A 22,646-nucleotide genomic window follows, 5' to 3' on the forward strand; every position below is an offset into this window, starting at 1 on the left:
GGGGTTTGGATTACACAAAATTGTTTATTCGCATCTTGGTGTTCTACTGCCACATGGACGGTGGCACGCTCTTCTTCAGCCATTTCCAAGGTCGGTTCTTCACTTATAATACAGGCGGTCCTAGCAACTGCTCCTCTGCGGCCTCTGCCATGCCCATCGCCTCTTGCACCTTGTTTGATAGGGGTTCCACGGCCTTGATTTCCTCTACTACCTTGGGGAAATGATGTTGCCATCTTGGGATAGTTGGCTCTAAAGTGTCCCTGCTCATTGTACTCAAAACACAGGGGGCCTTCTCTGGAAGAAGCAACATACGAGCGGGGACAAAAGAGTTGCCTTGTCACCCTCTGTTATAGTAGGGGAAATTCTGTTGGGGTTTCTTGTAGGGTTGATCTTTAGGATTTGCCTCACGGTAAGATCTCTTTTGATGCTTAGGTTTGTCAGTCATTTCTTTCACAAGGGGCTTTGCTCGTATGAGAGCATCCTGTAATGTGCTTGGCCTCATTGCTTCAAGGCAGGAATCTAAGGGTTCATTTAGCCCTTGGCAAAAACAAGCCACTTGCTCGGAAGTAGTCATAGCTGGGGCATACTTCCGAAGAGTGATAAATTTGGAATAGTAGTCGTCAAGAGTTAAGTTGCACTGCCTAAGACTAGAAAACTCATTCATCTTTATGGATTCATGGGATGGGGGAAGATATCTTTCCTTCACTGCTTGCTTGATGTCTTCCCATGTTTGAGAATGCTCGGTGACTTCCTTGTCACGGCACCACTATTTCCACCAGTGTTTAGCATCTCCGATGAGGCGAAACCGTGCAAGCATAGACTGATTTGCTACTCCAGTACAGGTGGCAGAGAAATAATCGTCCATCGCCTCAATCCAGACTTCAGCATCCTTCTCAACCTTTGAAACTTCTCCTTTAAAGGAGGGAGGTTGCATTTGCTTGAGCAGGAGCTTCTTCTCCTGGGTATCAGTGTAAAGCGCATTGGGAAGTGGAGGTTGATCGTCCTGGCCATCATTGTAGAAACAATTTTAAGATTACAAGATTCATATTTGCACAACGCTTATTTTTTGAGAGTAAAACATTGAAATTATTTTATTTCCTAATATTTACAAGGACAAGTTTTATTACAAAGATCTGCGACTAATACAATTAGTCTTATTTGCCTATCAAGGAAAATTCCTAGGCTTGACTATGACATAAGGGTAGAGCGGTCCACATAGGTGAAATATGGGGGTTCCACTGTAGTTTCTACTAAGACTCTAAAAACTGATGGTAAGGGTGGTAGACTCTGGATTGGGATAGATCCCAACATAGCTACTCTTTCAAGAGGTAAGATCTGCATCACTTTGTCATACACCCAGCGATCCTAAGGTATGCGAATCCCATCTATAGTCACAAAGGTGTCGGCCCTGGAGGTACCGACGAGCCAAAATAAACGGATCATCTTCACCTTTCAATCCAACGAATCCGCTTTAAGTTGGTGGTGAGGTTCCCAATTCGATCTGCTCGGATGAAGAAATATCTCGGCCCACGACTCTAGAAATCTCTACCCCGTCCTCTTTCAATACGAGAGAAATGAGGGAGGGACATCTTCTCTAGTATCTGCACCATGGTGTCGCGGAACTCGAAATTCCAGGAGTCACTACTAGCAGTCTTGAAGATGCATTGGAAAACTAGAAACTTGGAGTAGGCATCTTCCTCTTCCTACAATCATTCAAACATTAATTCAACTTATTTGTTTTAGTAGGATGTTTTCACTAATTAGCATTATGGTAGGTAAAACATTCACTGCAAAACAATCCTTAAATCGCAATTCCTAGGAGCTAAGATCAATTCTGATACCAATTGTAAGGTTTCCCCTTCTAAAATAGGAGAAACAATTAAGATAGTCCACTAAGTCTTAACTTTGGAGAAAAATTCCTATTTATCGATACCTTGACTATATAGAGATTCAAGGATACGATTCATAGGTAAGACCTAGTCCTATCCCACAGGGGAAGCGTGATCTTCTAAAAGTCAAATCACCCATAGGGTAATTTATCATAAACTGGGCAACTACTAGACTTGATTTCTAGAGGCAACACTTTTTTCCTCATCCATGCAAGGCACAGCCGCTGACCTAGTCTTCTAGAATAGAGTTGCCTAAGAACCTAATTATCTAGCGTAGGGCTTTCACTTGATCTGTTGGAACGCTACTCGACTAATCGGGTCCACACATCCGTAGGATGGTGCCATCTCGGGGCATTCCATCCTCCCACTTTCCACCCTACTCACGCTTCAATTTGTTTTCTAATTAATCCTACCACACTATTTCACATAAATAAACATGTTCCTTAATTACGGCCCTTTTCACAAGGTTTGTTAAAATAGCCTCTTTACCCAATACAATCATGCCAAAGACAAGATATATATATAAAAAGTTGATACATGAATCAATTCCATACAAGCCAAACCAACTCTCTTATTCTTTTCCTTTATTCTGTCAATGATCTAGAATTCGGCCTTCCAGCCACCACCACTACATGCTGGGCAAAACCCTACGGGACCATACACCTCATCGTCGGTCGCGGGCGAGGACTCAAGCTAGCCTGTCGCCCTCTGAGGCTCCATCGCTCGATCCTCCCGCCCCTCAGAGGGATGTCTACACACTAGGGTGGGCTTATTTACCGCACTAGCCTGGGCCCTCAGAACTAGACAACATCATAACCTCTCGCCTTAATCGGACAACCTTATTCTTCCCATGGTATGAGGGATACCTTGGGCCATTCTCGGGCTTTGTTAACGATGCCGCTTGGCTACACAAGCACAGAACAGAGTTAGCATTGAAGCCAGGAAAACTTGCACTCTTTAAAGACAACAATTTCAATGCAATTTATTAAATACAGCATCACACAATTCGTAACTTCATACAATTTTATGTCATTATTTCAAAAAGAAAAAGATACACATTTAATAGCAATATATATAACAAAAACTTTTCTTTAAAATATAACCAATCTAACCTGGCCACCATCTCCTTGAGGAGCTTGAAGAGGGAGGGTTGGAGCCGGCTCGCTACTGCGGTCGAAACGCTTCAGTCGGATCTCAATTCCGAGATCGTTTGCTCACCGTATGAGCAAAAGACTATAGTGTATGAACTCTATCTAAAGGCAAAAATCCCTTATTAAAGTCTACGCAAATGGGGGGGGGGGAATTGTGAGATGTCCTTAAGACCAAAAACGTGGAGGAGGGCTGTGAGGGCTGTGAGGGCTGCTAGTCTATTCACACGGGGGGGGAGAAGAGTTAAGAACACTGCCTCTTAGCAAGAGGGGGATGAAGGAAAATTAGCTTATCTAAAAAGAGGCAAATGAGGGGGTGCGAGAGGGATGGCTGCAAGGGGCGGCTGCAAGGGGTGGCTGTACTGCAGCAAGTACGCTACACAGGGACAGACGGCAGTATGGATGACGATACAACAGGGCATACGTAGCACAATGTACGCAGCACAGAAATGCATGTCGTCTGTGGAGAACTCCAGGGGTTTATATAGCTGAGGGGTGAGGGTACGGGCATTGCGCAAAGCAAGGACAAAAGGACGGTGTACCGTCAAAGGCTATGGATCAATGGCCTGCATGGGTCTAGAGGAAAGGTACGGTGTCAGTTGTCTGAGAAAGGAGTGGTACGCATGTACCTTATCTGATCTGGGGCAGCATGGGTGTCCACGTAGAGGTACGTGTGGACCATACAGTGGGCGACCATCCTTTGGTTCTTGGGCGGCCATCGTACGGGCACCCTAGTAAGTGTGTACGGCCCAAATTTCAATAGACCCCGCCAAAGTCAAGGATGGAGAGGAGGTTAGCATCTTCCTCGATAAGGACGGGAAAAGCCTTTGGGTTTTCCAATTCAGCACACAGTTAAGGCTACCCACCTTCAGGTGGATCTTACCCCAATTTTTTGATGTAATATACCCATCTTCACTATAATAAAGAAATGTTCATGTAATAGATAAATTTATGAGTTTTTATGGTATAAAAATCAATGATTTTATTATTTGAGTCATTTCTACTTAGAATCTTCAAATTCTGAGCCCAAAAGTTAGAATCTGCGTGTGATTTTACCCTAATATAGGATTTTACAGCATCCAAAACGGACACTGGATCAAGCTTATACGCAAATTTCAATCATTTTAGTTAAAAAGCGACGACCTTTAAACCCTAATAAATGCACGACTGGGCGTCAGATTGATGAACGGTCTGAACCCCAACGACCAGGAGAACCTCCCGGGGACAAAAGAAATTTCGCCCCCCGGGGCGGTCCGACACACAAATCGAGGCAGGCGTCCCAAATTTGGGTACCCCGTCCCAAAATTTGGACCGTTGTGTGGACAAAATAGGAGTTGGTAATGTGTACATACTGTGCAAAGTATTGAGTGTGTCAGGAAATATGTAATTAGTCTGGGTCAGCTTTTAAATTTATTTGAGATAAAATTTGTTGAGCAAGGGAAGTGAAAGCACAGCCATCAGTATTGAGGAAAATAGCGGATGCAGCTCTTGTGTTCATATTGGAGAAGTGTTGGCACCATGTATATTGATGAAGCATATGAGGGAATGGTAGAGAGGGCACTCTGAACAATGAGGCCACTTTTTTAGGCTTATTAAAATAAAAAATAAATATTAAGTGGCCATCTTTTTGAATAGCCACTTGGCTGCATGTGTTGTAGCCAACGCTTCCGCCAGCCCATACCGAAGAGAAAAGGTAGCCAAGGGGAGAAGTTTCAAGAGGCGCGGCAGGAGGAGGAGTTTTTTTTAAAAAGAGCAAAAAAAGACAGAAGGGAGAGGGGGGCGATCTGTGCAGAGAGAGGAATCGCTGTCTTTTTTTAAAGGGAGGTGCTGCGAGGACTGATGACGGGAGCAACTAAAGGAAGAAAGGGTGACGCCCTCTGGGTATGAGCAGGACAACCTGGCCTTGGGCTTTACTTTGGGTCGTCTGCAGGTGCTGACACAAGCAAGAGAAGGTGGTGGGCAGCAGAGGAGAGACAGAGTTGTGGGTTAGCGAAGATAAAAGGAGAGGCTTTTTGTGGGGCCATAGCTGGTGACTAGCAGCTGATTGGAGAGCCCTGAGGGTGCAGTGATGTTCCGTGCTGCCTTGATATTACAGCAAAGGTGGTAGCGTGGACAGAGGGGAACAAAGATGAAGGCCATGATGACTTGCGGCGTTGGCTCGGTACGTCAACAACAGTGGGTGTCAACGGAAAAGAAAAAAAGAGGTGGCAGCGATCGTGGGGAGCGCAAGAGAGGAGAGCCTTCTAGTTGTGGTGAGGGCAGCTGATGGAGAACAATGTGTGGGGCTGCAGCTGGTGACTAGCGACCGTGGGGGGGAACCGCCTTAGTGCTACGGCTTGGGCTGGTTGTCGCGTTGGCGACAAAGATAGAGGTTGCTTTGGGTTTTTGCTTTGAGAACTGGTGGTGGCTGGTAACAAAGGAAGAGAGCAATGAAGTAGTGAAGGAAATGAGGCTGTTGACAGCAGCAAGTGTTGAGTGCATGTGTGGACTGTGAAGGCAGAGGAGATAACAGAGTTCAGGGAATATCTCAATACTGCTCTACTGTCGAAGAACCATGATGCTGCTGTTGTGGAGATAAGGAGAGGAAGACATCAGGTTGCTGTTCTTGTGTGAACATGAGAAAGGTGACAAGGAGACTTGCTGTGTTTAGCTGAGCAGAATTGGCTGAACACTAAGAGAGAGAGAGAGTGTGTGTGTGGTTTTTGTGGATTTCTATCTCTTGGAGTTTCAGGCGAGGGGTGTTGCTTTCTGTTGATTAGCAGTGGGGCTGGTGTTTGAGATATACAATTCTGTAGAAATAAGGATCTTTTCTAAAATATAAATCTTGTTCATACTCTTGGGTCTGGTGTTCTGGTGTGTTTATATGCGTGTGTGGAAGTGTGGCACCCTATAAGGGCATAAACATCTTTACAGCTTCTGTGCCATCACTTTTTGGTGCCTCCACAGAGGAAGAAAATTTTCTCTGGTTTGTGAAAGAGAACAAAGGTTTGTGTGTTAAGGTTGGGAAGATGGCTCAAGATTTTCCAGAGTATTGGGGATTGCCACATGAGAGTGCAATCAGGTTTCTGGAAAAGATGGAGTTTACAGCTTTGATGAAAGACAGGGCAACCCCGGAGATCCTCTCTCAGATTTTGACTTATTGCTTGCAAGGTGATGCAAAAACATGGCTACAGATGTTTGTGACTACACACAGGAATGTTCATCAATAGGATCCTAAGTACCGTGTAGCCAGAGCTGCATTTTTGGCACAGTTTGCTCGAGTGAGGAGTCGAAATGAAGTATGGAAGGAGTTGTGTAACATTTAGCAGAAGGACAGTAAGGATGTGGATCAGTATCTGATAGAGTTTGGTAGACTGTGGAGTCTATGGTGTGAGGCTTTTATTCCTGAAGTACCCCCATAGCTGATAAATAGAGACCGGTTTGTGGTTGGTCTAGAGCCAACCCTCCGTCTGAAGGTGGAGCTAAAGAACCTGGATAGCTTTGAGGAGGCTGTCAGAGTAGCTCGAGAGGAGTGGAAGGTGAAGTGTCTGAGGTAGATGGGAATATAGGAAGAGCTGAAGAAGTTTGTGAAGATGCCAGAGATTGAGAGTATACATCCTGAAAGGAAAGCTGTTGTGGTTCCTGAACAGGAGGACACTTTGAAGAGGGACATACATGATGCAGTGGAGCTCATGAAGTCTCTAAGTTTGAATTCGATGGAAGCAGGTGGAAAGGGAAGAAGCCGAGGTGCACCAAATAATAGAAGAGACAATATGTCAACAGGTGAAGGGAATATGGGAGGAACAGGGAGAGGACGGGGCTATTATTTAATCAATGTCCAATGCTGGAACTGTGGGGAGCGGGGACATATCAGCCCTCAATGTGACAAACCGCCCAGAGCAGGTGGTGGAATGTATCCTGTGATGCAGAGGACTAATGATAGATCGAGGGATCATAGTGTTGAAGTAAAAGATCCAAATAAACCCTCTACTAGTGGAGTTAAATGGGAGGATAAAGGAAAGGGACCGGCTCTCAGCCTGATAGGAGTAGAGGCCATTCCAGAGATTATGCCTGTGGCAAAGAGGACGAGAAGTACAATGGCAGAACCTGAACCATCTTCTAAGAAAGGTAAACATGTCCAATTTGATATAAGCCCTCAACCAGAGAAGAAGAAGAGGAAGCCAAGAAGACATTAAAAAACTTCAGATTTGCATATTGGTTAAGGTCAGGAGGAGTATACATTGATGGGAGATTTAAAGGGAAGGGTAGCTAATATAAATTTTGCCCAATTGCTTTGATTGTGTCCGAAGCTTAAGAGAGAGTGGAAGAAGTAGGCAAATCCGAGGTAAGTAAATGAGCAGGAGCCCACACAAGGCGAAATGGAACTGATGTCTGTGGAAGACCTCCCTGATATTTGTCCATCAGTTGACGCTTGGTGTGGAAGTGTGAGTGTTGGAGAAGAATATGTTGATGGCGGTGCACAAATCAGTGTAATGACTCAGTCCTGTATGGAGAGATTGGGGTTAAAGCTGAATGCTAATTTCGATTTTAGACTCCGTTTGGCAAATCATGCAAAAGTGAAGTGTCTGGGTATATGTACAGAAGTGCCAGTGACTGCTTTTGGTGTGGTTTGCAACATAAATTGCCATATTATGCCGGTTGGTTTGGGAGCTTATCCACTGATTTTGGGCAGAACTTGGCTCAGACAGGTGGGTGCCATCCAAAATTGGAGAAGGGGAACTATAACAGTACATAATAAGAGAGGAAGAGCCAAGAAGTTCAATATGAGTAGTAAGCGGGAAATGAAGAGTGAGCCTAAAGAAACAAGTGCTGATGAGTATATAGATAGTGAAACTGAAGAAGAGAGTTCTACTTCTGATGATGAGAGCCAAGTATCATTTATAATGAAGGAAGAAAATGAGTATGTGATGCAAGCTGAAGAGGAGTTAAAGAAGGAAGAAGAGAGCAGACTTGAAGATATGGACAGTCTGATGCAGCCTCCATCACCCAGTACCAAGAAAGAGAAGCTCTTATAGGGCATGCTGAATCCTAGGTTGCATCCAGTGGAGAAAGAAGAGTATATGAAGGTACTACATAAATTCCCTCATTTGTTTCATTACTTCATATGAAGAGATCCGAGGATTCAAATGTGAACCAATGCCTAAAGTATTGAAAGAGGGTGTGAGGCCAGTGTTTCAAAAACTGAGGAGGATAAATAGAGAGCTATTGCCTGTATTAAGAGAGGAGTTGAGTAAGTTGTTAAAAGCAAGGTTAATTTATCCAGTAGATCACTCAGATTGGGCAAATCCAGTGGTCTTTACTCCAAAGCATACAGGTGGGTGGAGAGTCTGTATTGATTACAAGCCTCTGAATGCTGCAATAAAAAGCAATCACTATCCTCTGCCATCATTCATTGATGATATTTTGGATAGGGTAGCTGGATATGAGAGATATAGTGTATGTGATGGCTTCTCTGGGTATTTTCAGATCTCAATTGCTGAGGAAGACCAGGCTAAAACCACTATCATTACACCGTGGGGTTGCTTCTATTACCAAAGTAGTACCATTTGGTTTGAAAAATGCACCCTCGTGGTATCAGAGAAACACTGACAGAGTACTTGCACCTCTTACAGATCATTTTGTGAGAGCTTTTTTGGATGATATATGTGTATATAGTTCTCAAAAGGAGCATGGTGATAAATTGAAGCAAGTATTTTCTAAAATGGATGATGCAGGTGGACGGCTGAATCCAAAGAAGTGTCATTAAGAATATTCAAAGGTGAAGCTGTTGGGGCATATGATATCTCAAAATGGAATTGAACCTGATCCAGAGAAGATAAAAGCTCGTCTTATTATCTGCACCATCAACATCTAGGAAGCTGCTGCAAACTTTTGTCCAGAAGGTAAAATATATGGCAAGATTTGTTCCTTTAATGTCTCAATTGCTTTACCCTCTTTAGCAGGCTATGAGGAAAGAACCATTGCAATGGAATGAAGAATGCGAGGAAGTGTTTGAGAAAGTGAAAGAAGTATTGGGAAGTATTTCCAGTGTAAAAGCTCCGGATTTCTCTCAGGTCTTTTATGTGAATCCATCTTTTGGTCCGGATGTAGTTGGAGCAATCTCAATGCAGAGAGGAGATGAATCCAGATATATGAAGCCTGTGTATTATGCAAGTAGAGTGAAGACAGAAGCAGAGAGGAAATACACTAAGGCTGAATTGGTTTTGTCAAGTCTGGTGTATGCTTGCAGGAAATTCAGGTTATATCTCCTGATGAGACCATTTGTGGTACTGACAAACTATACTTTACTCCCTCAGCTGGTGAATGGTACTTCACTCTCAAAAGGTATGATGCGATGGTTAGTGGAGCCTCAAAAATATGATTTCTCATTTTTGATTGAAAATACTTGCAAGGCAACTTTGGCAGATCTTCTAACATATAAGGACAGCCCGATCTTGGTGAAGGAAGTAGATTCAAAGATAGAAAAAGAGGAACAAATTATCATTCCTGGAGCTCATGTTTTATTCTTTGATGGTTCGTATAAGAGGAGTACACAATAGGCCACCGGGGGGTATATAATCCAGGATTCAGAAGGCGGGCTAATTCTAAAGAATGGAATACATCTAGAAGCTAAAAGTAACAATGAGGCTGAATAAACAGCATTGTTTCAAGGGCTGCAGGCTACTTTAAAACATAAAATTCAAAAGCTAATCATAAAGGGAGATTCTCTAAAGTAGTAAAGCAGGTCTTGGGTAGCTGGCGAGCAAAGAATCCGAGATTAAAAGAATGTCTGGCTGATGTTAGAAGGCTGCTACATCAATTTACAGCATGGAGTATTCAACATGTGCGGTGGGAGGAAAATCATATGGCACATGAGTTAGCTCAGGAGGCAATTAATCAGGATCCAGTAATTGCAAAAATTGAAGAGCCATTATACAGAGGGAGGGAATACCTATCCAGAGAGTGGTAGATTACTTACTCTCAGGTCGCTTGCCTGAAGAGCTCAAAAAAGGCTAAAAGTATCATTTTATCAGGAAAAGTAAGCATTATGTCATGATTGGAGATGAATTATACATGCAAGGAGCTGATCAGGTATTAAGAAGAATTCCCTGGAGGGAAGAAATTTATTATATTCTATCAGAGAATGGTATTGATCCAGATCCTGATAAAGTCAAGTTTCTTCTTCTTCTTCCTACACCAATGAATACAAGGCAACTGACTACTTTTGTGCGAAAGGTGAAGTATATGGCTCGATTCATCTCTCTATCTTCACAGTTGTTATATCCTTTGCAGCAAGCAGCAAAGCATGATCCTTTACATTGGTTGGAGGAGTGTGAGGTAGTTTTTTAGAAAGTAAAAGAGGTGTTGGGAGCTATTCCTACAATGCAGGCGCCTAACTGGAAACAGGTATTTTATGTCAACCCTTCAGTAGGTGAAGATGTATGCATGTAGGCAGTTCTGCCATTACTTGTTGCCTCGCCCCTTTGTGTTTTTGACGAGCTACACTTTTTGGCCTCAGTTGATAAATGGCACAAATTTATCATAAGGCTATGATGAAATAGGTGATTGAGTTGCAGGAGTTTACTTTCTCATTCTTGGTGGAAGAGAGTACGAGGGCTACCTTAGTTGATCTACTGACATATAAGGAGAGTCCTCTTCTTATAAAGGAGGAGACCATCAAGAAGCCAGTTGAGGATGCGGCTGAGTTGGTGAATGCACACTTATTATATGTTGATGGTTCTTACAGGAAAAGCCATGATGCAGCCTCACGAGGTTTGGTGCTTTATGATCCACAGGGTTGCCTTGTTTTTAAGAAGGGTGTTAAGGTGGATGCACATAGCAACAATGAAGAGGAGTATCTAAATTTGGAAGTTGGATTGCAAATATGTTTGAAGCATGGTGTACACAGGATTCGCATTCGAGGAGATGCATTGCTTGTAGTAAAATAGGTATTAGGAGTTTGGAAGTCAAAGAATATGTCACTCAAAGAGATGTGTTTCAAGTTTAAAGGCTTGTTGAAGGAATTTGAAGCATGTGGATCGAGGCCATAATGAGGAGGCTCATGAAGCAGCCCAAGGAATGATTGGTGAAGTTTTTGTTCTTAAAGCTCATGCATTATTTTATTGTGGCAGGGAGAATTTAGAGGATGTTGAGGAGTTTTTGTTAACAGGGATGATTTCTAATAGTATTGAAAAATCAAAAAAATATGGTTTCATCAGGAAAGCTGCAAGGTATGTGATGGTTGGTGATGCTTTGTATTTCAAGGGAATTGACTTGATAATGCGACGGGTACCTTGGAAGGAAGAAATCTACAAAATTCTTAAGGAAAACGATGAAGGAGCATGCGGTGGACATTTTGCCTCAAAGATTACCTTGCATAAGGTATTGTAGGAAGGTTATGTATGGCCAAGTGTGCATAAGGATGTTAATCATTGGTGCAGGTCATGCAAACAATGCCAAGCTCACAGTAGACGGGTATTAAGGCCTGAAATGAGGAAGAGAATTTTTGCTTATGATGTTTTTGAAAAATGGGGAATTGATGCTGTGGAACCATTGCCTATTACCAGCCGAGGGAAGTGCTACATCCTGACTGCAGTTGATTACCTTTCTAGATGGGCAGAAGCAAAGGCAATGAAACAAATTACTGCTAAGGAAGTAGCAAAGTTTGTATATCAGGATATTTGTTGTAAGTTTGGTGTGCCATTGGAATTGCTTTCTGATCAGGGTCCAGGTTTTAGAGCAGAGCTTATGGACTATTTGTGTACAAAGATGAAGATCAGTCGCAGTTTTACCACACCTTACTATCCACAGTGTAATGGCCTGAATGAGTGTTTTAATGGTGAATTGATCAAGATTTTATCTAAGGTAACAGAGCGACAAGGCAAGAATTGGGATCTGGAGTTGCCTGTGGGCATACAGGACAGCAATTAAGACAGGTACGGGTTTCACTCCATTTCATCTTGTTTATGGGAAGGAAACCTTATTGCCTATTGAGGTGGAGATACCAGTTAAAATATTGGAAAAGCAGAGCCTAAAGATGCCCTTAAAGAACGGCTGTTATATTTACAAGAAGCACAGCTGAACAGGGATAATGCCTTGAAGCATTATGAAGATATGCAGGCAAGGACGTTGGAGAAGATCAACAAGAAGATTATGAAGGATGATTTGGTATTATGTTATAATAGCAGGCTGGATAATTCCTTTCATAAGAAGTTTCAAATTAAGTGGGAGGGACCTTTTTGGTGATGCAAGGATTTGCCAATGGTACCTATCAATTGGCAGATTTAGATGGAACTTTACATGCTTCTAGGGTAAATGGATACAGGCTGAAGAAGTAGTATGCACGTTTGATGGTGATTGTACAGGATGCAGTGTTTGAAGATGTGATTTCCAATGAAGGGCAGTTTTTGGATATGGATTTAGGTCTTGAAATGCTTTTTACTGTTGATCATGAATGATTTAGCAAGCAGGGGGTTGGGCAAAAGATGTCAGGCAAAATTTTGTAAAGGTGTTTTGAGTCCGTGTACATATGGGATGCATGGTGTGCAATTAAACTTTGCCCTGAATGCCCTGGCAAATGTATAGACTGAATGGCTTTGGAGTGAGTTAGTGCATGCATTTTTCTTTGGAGCTGCTGGAGACTTAAAGTTTTCTATGTATGAGCTTTTTATTCGTCAAGAAGGTGTCTTGGATGTGTGTTAATAAGAGGTGGAAGAGCATGAGGATGTCAATGATAGGGTGTTGATGAGCCTCTAGTGAAAATAGATGTACATTTGCTGGTTATATGGAGAGAGCCCAATTTAGACTATAAATATTGAAATCTACAAGGGACGCCAGCAAAATATAATTTCTCTTATGCTTGAGTTTGGAGGGTCTTTCAGGTTTGGAATGGCCGTATGTCTCTACATTGCAGAGGGTTTGGGCATAATAGCCATGGTGATGAGAAGCATGTCTGGGAGATTTCTCATTAGAGGATAGGTCGGGATGACATGTAGAAGAATGCTATAATTTGTGGATCAAAAGACTTTGTAATAATCGAGATTGTCATGGTTTGGAACTTTAAAGATCATTATATACATTTTTTATCTTTAAAAGATTGTGTTTTATATTTAAGTAAGTAAGAAAGTATGTATGTATGTATATATGTTAGTGCATAGGTAGTTCTTGTATGTATGTATGTATGTATATGTATATGTACGAGGTGTATGAATATAGGTAGATATATGTATATATATAATTATATCAATAAGTATGATGTGGATCAAAAGACTTTGTAATCGAGATTTTCATGGTTTGGAACTTGAAAGATCGGTATATACATTTTTTATCTTTAAAGGATTGTTTTTTATATTTAAGTAAGTAAGAAAGTATGTATGTATGTATGTATGTATGTATATATGTTAGTATGTAGGTAGCTCTTGAATGTATGTATGTATATGTATATTTTCTATGTGTGTATATGTATGAGGTGCATGAATTTAGATAGGTATATGTATATATGTAATTATATCAATAAGTATGATGTGGATCAAAAGACTTTGTAATTAATATTTTTATGGACTAGATCTTTAAAAGACTAAAATATATATTGTTGATCTTTCAAAGTTTGTTATTTATATGTAAGTAAGTTCTTGGTCCTTTACAAAGCTCATAGTAAGTTCTTGGTTCTTTGCAAAGCTCGGACTATTTGTTCATTGCTCCAAAAAGCTCGGCAAAAAAAGCTCGCAATAAAAAATCCCCCCTATGGAGCCAGCGCCTGTAGTGCTTGAGTCATGCGAAAAAAATACACTATTTTTGGTGCCAAATAGGTTAAGAAACACAAATGACATGTTTTCAGAAAAGCTTTGGCCAAGCCAAAATTTTTATGAAAAAAAAATTTATAAAAATTAAAAAAACAAACATATCCAGGGCATCTGTAGGAAGTTTCTACATCCTATAATCACATACACCTACAATCTCGGCATAAATTATTGGCTGATATAAATGATAGTGCACCTATCAAGCTAGATATGTACCAGTGTCGTACTTTGGGCTGAGGACCTTTGGTGGGAACCCAGTTTAGCATTAAACAAGGACCTGTACTAGGGACCAATGATACATCATCATATTTCAACTCAATTGAAAGGATCCCCAGTCCCAAGAAGTAAAAACCCTAACCAGGTCTCACCAATCAAGCCAGCTACCAGTCTTTTTGGTAGAGTAGCTAGCTACCTCAGAGGTCCGACCTCAACCACTACCTCTCTGAGCCAAACCTTATGACTTATAAACCATATGATGAAGGAGTTGAGGTTAAATCTAGAGAGACACCTGGTCTAATCTCATAAGGTTTGGCTCAGAGAGGTAGTGGTTGAGGTCAAATCTAGAGAGGTAGTGTCTCTCTAGAGAGGTTAAATCTAGAGAGACACCTGGTCTAATCTCATCGTTCCAAGGAGGGAGTGTTCATGTTGATATCCATGTCCATATAGCTCCTACTGCACTTGGTACAGCTATGACCTTTGAACCACCCCTTCCATAAGTGCTTATGCCCGATGGTAGGACATCAGAAGAAGTGCAGGTGGTAGAGACATTGATCCAAGTTGCTAGAGCAAAGGAAGAAGAGACTTTGGATTTGGCACAACAATGATTAGCAGCATGATACACCCAAAATGAGTCCCAAAGCAAAATTATGTAGGTAGTGCTCGATAGGCGCGATACAAGAAATAACATTGTGTCTACCTCAGGGAAAGAGCTAGGTTTGCAAATCATGGATCAACATCTACTCACAAATGATTGAAGCATGACGCATCCAAAATTATGGTGCTACTTGGGAAGGGATTGTCCAATCCATATCTAGGGCCACAACAGAGGAGGAACAATTGTAGGATCTCTTCGATTGTATATATAGAGTCATTGAACATGAAAGGATCCTAAGACCCATGGCACAAGTTGGGACATCCAAAGTGTGAGATCCCTGTTCCCACCGAGCAACGGATTCAGGGTACTGGCAACGGAAGTAGCACTTCTCGCGCGGGACAGGGGTCCCACATTCGGGGCCTCACCCACGGATATCCGGATAAGAGACTAATCCGTTCGAAAAACTTCCTTTACCGGAAAGCACGAGTGATTCCACCAGGAAAACTTTTTACTCTAACGTAGTCAAGATCATTTCTGATCGAGCTGATCTAATTGCATCTATAAGATACTTGGTCAGATTAAGGAAGAAACTTACACTTGGATCATTGGGATCAACGCTTTTTTCTCCATTCAAGAGGCACAGCCATTGATTCCTATCCATAGAACAACTACTATCCGGGATTTACTTTATCTATCGTAATAACAGAATTTTTGAGTCTCGGATCCATCAGTTTAGCCTAACCCCATCCAGCCCCATGGGTTAGCCAACCGCCCAACCACTGTAGTGATGGGATCCAATTAAGAATTTGGTTAGGTTTTGTCTCGGGTACCAAGGAAAAGAGCTCCAAGGCCCCTAGCCGGAAGTTTATGCAAAAATAAAACTAGTCACACCACTTACACACCCAATATGAAATTGCCTTTTCACAGATTCAACCAGTTTTAAAACAATCCTTTAATAAAACCATAGTATCACTGATCACCATCTTCCAATTTATCCGGTTGATTTTTAATTTTCCCATCATTCCTTCATCAGGGTACCTATGGCATCATTGGCAACTAGGACACTCACCACCTGTCCACTCAGGGGCCGTTTCCTAGTTCCTAGTCCATAATACTCGGCAATATAATCACTTATCAAGATGGACTCTCGTTGAAGATCAGCAAGATCAACCAACAGATCCATATAAAGAGCCATGGACTCATCCATTGAAGACCAGCAAGGTCAATCAACCAGATCCATGCCCGATTTCAGAAAACAACTCTTACTCCTTGTTCCAATATCTTCCTTGACGCATGCGTGGGTATCCTAGGCGACCGACAGCCCGAGCACCATATGGTCAACACCCTCTAGGATCCTTCGCAGGTGACCTAGCGCTTCACTCATAGGCCGCTTCCTTGGCCCCTCATCCACCGTACCGGAAGCTCACCATTTTAATCGCACCGAGGCTGGTCAAGACCTCAGCCGACCTTGCTACGCGAGATGTCCTCCATTGACTCTCCGTCTGCAGTTGCAACTTTATCAGCCACGACCTTAATCACAAGACGGTCAAAATGCTTTCCCAGCATTCTTGACATAAAACAGTCATTTACAAACAGCATTTACAAACAGTTTACAAATATAGTTTCTATATTAACTCTCATTTTTCCACATTATCCCTCATCAATTCACATTACTTATTCCACATTTCATTTATATGTGTACTCATCCAATCACATCATTTTCCATCTCCTCACTTCAGATTCCTTCACATCACATATCATATATTCACATCCATACATATATCCACATCTACATCCACATTCACAACCATACATCCACCTCTATATGCATACATTCATATCTACATGCATACATCGATAACTTCATGCATACATCCACATCCACATTCACCTTCACATCCATACATCCACATCTACATCCATACATCTATTTTCACATTCACCTCCATACATCTACATCTATATGCATACATCCACCTCCACATTCACATCCACATCTATACATCTACATTTACATGCATACATCCACCTCCACATTCACATCCACGTCTATACATCTACATCTACATGCATACTTCCACATCTCCATTCACATCCACATCTATACATCTACATCTGCATGCATCCATCCACATCTCCATTTACATCCACATCTATACATCTACTTCTACATGCATACTTCCACATCTCCAATCACATCCACATCTATACATCTACATCTACATGCATACATCCACATCTCCATGCATACATCCACATCCACATTCACACTCACATCCATACATCTACGTCTACATGCATACATCCACCTCCACCTCCACATTCACATCCACATCTATACATCTACATCTACATGCATACATCCACATCTCCATTCACATCCACATCTATACATCTACATCTACATGCATACATCCACATCTCCAATCACATCCACATCTATACATCTACATCTACATGCATACATCCACATCTCCATGCATACATCCACATCCACATTCACACTCACATCTATACATCCACATCTACATGCAAACATCCACATCTCCATGCATAATAAAATTCTTTTAATTAATCTAGGATGATAGTTCCTAGAATATGGTAGGAAATCCTCTTTTCATGCTTTGAATGAAATTATTTTATGCGTATATTTTTATAAAATTTTGCCATAGCTCCGCTACTATAACTAATAAATCTCAATTATTTTAAAAGATAGGTTATCTTTAAGGAAATGATTAGAATGATCCCTAGTTGGATCATTAACCCTTAATGGATTAAATAAAAAATAATCATAAACTAAAAGCATAGATTAAAAAAAACTATTAATTTATTCTCAAGCATAGATTAATCTTGGATTAAGAAAAAGCTTTATGAAAAGCTTCATTTGGATTGAGAATGGGTTATGAGTATGACCATTTCTTAAGTGAGAGAGAGCAAAAAACCATTAGAATTAAACATAAATGAAAATTTATGTAATTCTTTACTATTATTAATTAATTAACTTCAATAGCATTTCAAAAACCATACCAATTAAGCTTCTCAAGCTTGAGAGATCTTATTAAAAATGGGGATTAGCTCTTAGTAGCAAGAGTATGGATATCCTCAATCTCTTTAGAATTTTCACTTCACTCAAGCTATTAAGCCTTAATTTACTTGAACATATTTGGGCTGCAGAGTATCACATCATCTATAGGAGAAGAAAGTCACGAGGATTAGTTGCCATATATTTACGACACAAAGACATAAAAGGGATTGAAGAGAAATAGGAGGGCTTAACCTTGCAACTTTACATACACACAAAACCACTTGGTTTTGGGGGAGACAATGGTCTTGGGTTTCTATGAGGCCATGCCATAGCATAGAGAAGAGAAAGAGAGGGAATAAAAACCTGCATATTATCAAATCTACAGTAGCAGCTTGCATAATATCGTAGGAGATTCAAGGCATATGGTAGGCCTGTATATTAGCACGTGAGAGTGAGAAATGTGAGAAGCTTGAAACCATAGCTTGAAATCATACCAAGAAGCTTGAAACCATAATGTTCACCTTAATGAAATAGGATCATATCTTCCATAAGGGTGCTCTTCAAAAGGTCACATTGAGGTTGAGTCACTCCACCACGGCTTATCTAGCCATTCCGTTCCATCGTGCTGAGCACAATTCAACGGAATGGCCAAATAAGACTTCATTTCAAGCTTGTCTATGCCGTGACATCCCCACCTCATGTCATTATCGCCCAACAGTAAATAACATTCTCTTCCATAATGGTACTCTTCAAGTGGTCACATCAAGGTATACAACCTCATATGAACAAATGAAATAGGATCATATCTTCCATACCGGTGCTCTTTAGGTGGTCACATGAACGTTGAATCACTGCTTATCTTCCATATAGCTGCTCTTACATGCTGAAACCACGACTTATCTAGCCATGCCGTTCAATGACGTTGAGCATGATTGAGCGGAATGACCAGATAATCCTTGGATTCTCATGTATTCAGCTCCCAAAACATGGCCAGATAAGCCTTGAATTCTCACGACCAAATCTCCCAAAGCACAGGCCTTGCTTTCTCAAGCTTCCATACGGTTGCTCTTCCATACTGAAACCACGGCTTATCTAGCCATGCTATTCAATCATGGTGAGCATGATTGAACGAAATGATAACACAAGCCTTGGATTATTACAAATTAAGCTCACAAAGGATAGAAATGGTTTCATTGGCATAGATATCTCACAAAGAAAACCATGACTTGCAACCAACAAAGAGGAGAGAATCGTGCACAACTCCAACTAAGAAACTCAAGCAAACAAATAGGAAACTGAAATAATACATGAGAGAGACCTTTTCTTGGGACTGCAACCAAATTTGAAAGGGGAGCGTTGCCCTGGGCGTAGTAATCTCTTCATTTTGATTGAAGTTGCCCTCCCTTGCACTCACAAGAGTCATCTCACAAACATCATGTATGGTCTCATAGAAGCTACCTCATAGCATCCGCCTTAGAAAGATCGTGTTAGGTCACAGCAGCAAGCTGCCTCACAAACGTTTCAGGTCTCAATGTTTTCAGGCCTAAATGTTGAGTTTATTTACAACATTTTTAGGTTGCTGCATTTTACATCTCAACGTTTGAGGTCTCAACAATTTTGTTGTTTTCTTGTGCATATTACCTATATACTAGATTTTATTGTCTGACTAATTTGGGCAACATCCCCACACATAGGCACATAAGACTAGTAGTTGAGTTACTGAAGATATTGGCTTTAAATCGAGCAGTCATGGAAGGATTATAAAAGCGTGGCACACCTTGATTATGCGGGGGAGGATTTGAGGATCCAAGAGTGAGCAACAAGCTTATGTTTACCATGCAATTGGCTTTGAATCTAGCAGTCATGGAACAATTATGAAAGTATGGCACACCTTCATTATGCAGGGAGGATTTGAGGACCCAAGAGTGAGAAACAAGCTTATGTTTACCATGCAATTGGCTTTGAATGTAGCAAATCACGGAACAATTATGAAAACGTGGCACCTTGATTATGCGGGGGAGGATTTGAGGACCCAAGAGTGAGCAGCAAGCTTATGTGTGCCATGCAATTGGTGTACACTTGAAGAGAAGTTCTTCTACATTGATAGACCTTCTACATAAAAGAGATTTGTTTCCATAATTACATAGTCCATTTACTTTGAGTAGTTTTATGTCATTACAAGATTCATGACATATTCACATATTCTTATGTATGTTTTTAAATGAAAATATAGCATGTGTGTGTTCGGAGGGGGTGTTTTGTTGGGGGATTCCTATTACGACAATGAGACCATTTGTAAGTTTTATAGCCATACTAATTCATAGGTCATATGGTGTGTCAAGGAATTAGAATTCCTCAAAATTAATTGGGGCGTATCCGTTACATTATTTTGCAACAAGTGCATGGATTGTGACTTATTTGTCTTGTTGTAATAATGAAAGTGTCATGTCCCACATAACCCTATTAATGTTTCAACTTTCACACACACACTCTCAATCATTTAGAACTACATTACCATTGAGAGAACATTTATTGCTCAATCATTTAGCACTACATTACCATTGAGCAAGTGACATTGCATTGAAAGAATCTCGTGAGAGAGTTGATAAGAGGTCAAATCCAGTTTAGTCTCTTAGCTAAATAGGAATTTAACAAGGTAAAATCCAAGGCCAAGTACAAACCTAAAAGCCAACGAAGTAAGAGGATGCAAAAGACCTTTAGCAAAGTGCTAAAGCCATCTAAATACTTACCTAGGCAATACATAGATAGCCTATCGGTGAGCTCAAATAATGATGGAGAAACATTTCATGATTTACCTACTAGTGCTAGGTAAACGAATTTAGCCAATGACCCAAAACTTTACATTGTTAAGGATTTGAGTGTAGAATATGAGAGGTCTCCAGAACTCTTGCAAAGGTATTAATACACACATTTTCCTTAGTGCAAGGGATGCATCCAAGACGAAAGACCCAAAATTTTACATTGCCAAGGGTTTGAGCGACGAATATGAGAGGTCTCCATCAGAATCCTTGCAAAAATACAAATATTCACATTTTTCATGGTCAAATGGGTCAATTAAGAGGTGGATCTGTTTATTTTTTATTTAAAGATTATTTACTATTCTTATAAAATAGAATTTTTTATCATTATTGATAAATATTAGTTTTGAATTAAGATAGTAAAACTTATTTTGATATTTGTTTATTGAATAACATATACTAATGTTTTAAACGAATTATAAGTAATCGATAATATATGTGAGGTTTATAAGATATCAAAATGAAAAAAAAGTGAATGTAAAATAGTAAATAAATCATTAATCTATGAATGTTACAAGTTTGCAAAGGTTTTCTAGGGAAATATTGGAGCAACTTCTATTAAAGTTCTTTTCATGGATGGAAAGGCTGTGGGTTCACATAAAACACTACAACAAAAGCTTAATTAAAATCATGATGTGCTGTTAGAGGCATTGGTTAAAATGGATGGCGTTTATCAAGTTCTTTGTCCAACCCATGCCCATATAAGGTGTAACGCTCCCACTCACACAATACCCAATAAAGAATAATAAGAGAAAATTTGATGAAGCAAAAAAAAGAATAGAGTCTTTGATTATATCTGTCTTTCATACAATAGACAACAAGAGGAGGACTCTTGTGTAGAGCTCCAACCTCCCGAACACCCCCGAGAAATCAGTATTTCATGTACATGGATATCAATCACAATCTCAAAGGTATCCCTCAAGGGAAAGATAATCTCTGAAGATGAAGAAGATGCAGCACCGTAGGGCTTCCTTTGCAACAACACAAATTCAAGAGAGTTTTGGTAAATTGCCCATAACTCGATCGTGCATTCTCTAAATCTAGAACTTCAAAACATAAAAGTTAATCGTTGCATCGTTTCTGATAAGTTAGCATGGGCGCTTTTCCTAAAATCTTTGTTAATTGCAAGATATAATGAAAACCCTTTTATTAGCTCAGCTTTTTCTACTTTTCTTTCATACGCGTGCTCTTCCATACTGAAACCATGGCTTATCTAGTCATTCTATTCAATTACTCTGAGCGAGATCGAATGGAATGGCAAAAGGTGGCATTCGTAGAGAGATTCCTAGAGGTATTTCTCGTCCTCCCAAGAGGGGCCATGGATGACATACGAGGTACCCCATGGTTTAACCAAACTTCGTGTACATGTGGAACAGATATAGGTGTTGGTTGAGATATGGCAACTAATCTTGGTGAAGGAACAACCATACTACTCGTGGATATAAATGGTGCATACACTTTGGGTCTCATATTCGTCTAATTTGAGGGTGTATAATCCCTAAAGGCCCAAAAAGTTTGTTCTAAAATATATGAAGCCTTAGGTGGGTTTCTCTAAAAGTCTAAAGCCTCATCGTTTGGTTTTAAGAGATGTGGGGATGTCTGGAACTCACTTGAATGTTAGAAAGTTCTAGAATTTAGTAATGTGAGTAATCTTCATGCCAAACTACTCTAATGATCATGCCTACTAATGCCTTTATTCACATTTGTACAAAAACTATCTTTGTGCCTATATATGCTTACATGCTAGCTATCTGTTTGTCTGTGTGAGAAGTAACTTTACAACAAGAATAATAGGTCTTCACACAAGTTGGGATAGGATCATAGACTTGGTATGCTCATTATAATGAATCTAGTGGTACACACATGCTTAAATATACACATGATCATGAAAACAATACACTCATGTGTAGATATCATCAGAAGGAAACTAGACAGTCGTATGTAGGTGGAACATCTTAGCACACATGTATGATCATAATTATCATCACACTACAAGAAAATAGGGGGTCAAATGATAATTTTATCATAATGGAATATTGTAAAATTTTTAGGTGATAGATGACATTAAACACACCCCACAAAAAAATGAATTTTCTCTAGAAGTTGTCCTTTTCTAAAAATTCATATTGCCATCAACAAATTTTTCTTATAAAAATGCAAATGTGTTGCAAAG

General features: G+C 40.4%; 1 non-coding gene across 1 annotated transcript; it reads left to right on the forward strand.

The window, feature by feature from the left end:
• The first annotated feature begins 3,811 nt into the window (after nt 1–3,811).
• LOC147626565 (U6atac minor spliceosomal RNA) lies at nt 3,812–3,931 on the forward strand. The gene has a single exon (XR_015268698.1). It is a non-coding gene; the product is annotated as a U6atac minor spliceosomal RNA (small nuclear RNA).
• The last annotated feature ends 18,715 nt before the right edge of the window (nt 3,932–22,646 follow it).

This window comes from Cibotium barometz, chromosome 22 (assembly GCF_041138505.1).
Source record: "Cibotium barometz isolate CiBa-2024 chromosome 22, ASM4113850v1, whole genome shotgun sequence".
In the NCBI taxonomy this organism is placed as follows: Eukaryota; Viridiplantae; Streptophyta; class Polypodiopsida; order Cyatheales; family Cibotiaceae; genus Cibotium; species Cibotium barometz.